A 2,374-nucleotide genomic window follows, 5' to 3' on the forward strand; every position below is an offset into this window, starting at 1 on the left:
GTGGAAATGTCTATTTCTTCCTTTAATTCTTTCAAGTTTTGCTTCATGTATTTTGAATCTTAATTATGAGATGCACAGACATTCATAGCTATTACATATTCCTGATGAATGGGTCACCTTTTCCATTATGAAATGTCCCTCTAATTTTTGTAATATTCTTGGTCTAGAATTCTATGTTATCTGATAATAAAATACCAAACCAGGGCTTCTTTTTTCAGCTCCAATATGTAAAGACCTTGGAAATTAACACTGCCATCCTTGTAACAAAAAAAGCTAAACAAAATGAAAATGAACAATTTTTCTTGGACAAATCAGAGCGCTGAGATTGCATAAAAACTACCACCCTGAAATCTGGAGACAGACAAATCCAAAGTTGCAGCTGAGACTTGATTACCTGTATTGGAAGCAACGAGAACCAAAACTGGTAGGGAAACTTAACAGGTAATTTTGATCAGTAGCTGGAAACAGAGATTAGATTGGCATTGGACTGAGAAACTCCTTGGGGTTGCAGCTTTAGGGAAATCCCACATTTTCATGTGTCTTACTCCAGATATGCCGTAAGGCCCTGTGAGCTGAGAAGGCTCTCCATGGCTCTGGCAGAGGCAGTGGAGAGTATACCCTGTGAAGTACGTTGAGCATAGCAAAGTTGTATTCTTAGGGGAAAGGCTTTACCAGAGCCTTATCCCACCTGGGGAAAGGACATTTTTTCATTCTTGTTTTTCTCATCCATCCCATCTCACCTAAGGGGAAAACAAAATCCTAAGGAACACTGTGAAGGTCACAGCCCAGGGACACATACCCTCTAAAAGGCAGATTTAATCATAAAATTGTAGAGCACTTTACTGCCCCCACACCACATCATCACACCAGTAGAACTTCAGTATACGAACAATGGATTATAACTAAAAGAGCTGCAAGGCACACACACTCTCTAAAGAAGAGTATTTATAGAAATCCAAAGTCAACACAGCTTCTATAAATACTAATGCTAGAGGAATTGAAAACTGATGGCATGTATAGCCAGAGCAAACAGTAATCACAGCCCAATTCCTAGCCCTACTAACATAAAACCACACATTCAAAGCCCATGTACCTCAGTTCTTCCTATAAGGTATAACATGTTGGTTTTCAATAAAAAATGACGAGGCATGCTAAAAAGATAAGAGAAAACACAGTTAACAAAGATACAGCAAATATAAGAAACAGACTCAGGTGATGCAGATGTTGAAATTATCAGGCAGAATTTAAAATAATTATAATTAATATCTTAAGGGCAATATTAGTTTCCTAGGGCATCTGTAACAAATTATCACAAATTAGGAGTCTTAAAACAACAGAAGTTTATTCCCTCAGGTTTCTGGAGGCAAGAAGTCTGAAATAAAAACATCAGCAGGTCTCCATTCTATCTGAAGTCTCTAGAAGGTAATCCTTCTTTGCCACTTCCTAGTTTCTGGTGGTTACTGGCAAACTTTGGCTTTCCTTGGCTTGTGCAGTATAACTCTTACCTCTTCCTGCATCTTTGCATGGCCATCTTCTTTCTGGGTCTGTTTGTCTTTTCCTCTTATTATCAGGACACTAATATTGGATTAGGACCCGGCATAATTCTCTGTGACCTCATCTGGACATGATCATATCTTAAAGGCCCTGTTTCCACATTTACTCCCATTCACAGTTACTGTTGAGTTTAAGACTTCATCTTATATTCCTTTGGCTGCTATGACAAAGACTGCAGAATAAGTTGGCTTAAGCAAACCATTAATTGTCTCAAGACTAGGAAGGCTGGTAGTCCAAAATAAAGACGCTGACAAAACCAAGCTTTTTCATGGAGTCAATAGTATTTGGGTGGTAATAATCCTCCATCCTTGGCAATCTTTCTCTCTTGGTGCCTGCTTTTTAAATTTCTGTTGACTTCTGGCTTCTTCCTGTGACTTTCCTTGACTTCCACTGCTGATGGACTGCATCCAAATTTCCTTTGCTTAGAAGGCCCCCAGTCATACACATAAAGACCTACTCTGATTTCAATTCAGCTAAACCTTAACTTAAAATAATATATTCAAAGCATCCTATTTACAATGGGTTCTCACCCACATGAATAGGATTAAGATTAAGAACATGATCCCATCCTACCCCATCTCCCACAGGCTGTATAATTCAACCTACCACACTTTGCCATTAGCTACCTGTACTATAGAAGAAGTAGCACAGTATTATCTGAGGGTGGACTTAGATTAAAAATGTATATTGCAAACGAGGGCAACCAATAGTTATTTTAAAAGACTGTAATTGATATACTGATATACTAAGAGACAGTATAAAATGAAATCACATAAAATATTAAAACCATTGAAGGTCAAAATATGCAAAGAAAATTGAA

The sequence above is a fragment of the Tamandua tetradactyla genome, chromosome 8, assembly GCF_023851605.1.
Source record: "Tamandua tetradactyla isolate mTamTet1 chromosome 8, mTamTet1.pri, whole genome shotgun sequence".
Lineage (NCBI taxonomy): Eukaryota > Metazoa > Chordata > Mammalia > Pilosa > Myrmecophagidae > Tamandua > Tamandua tetradactyla.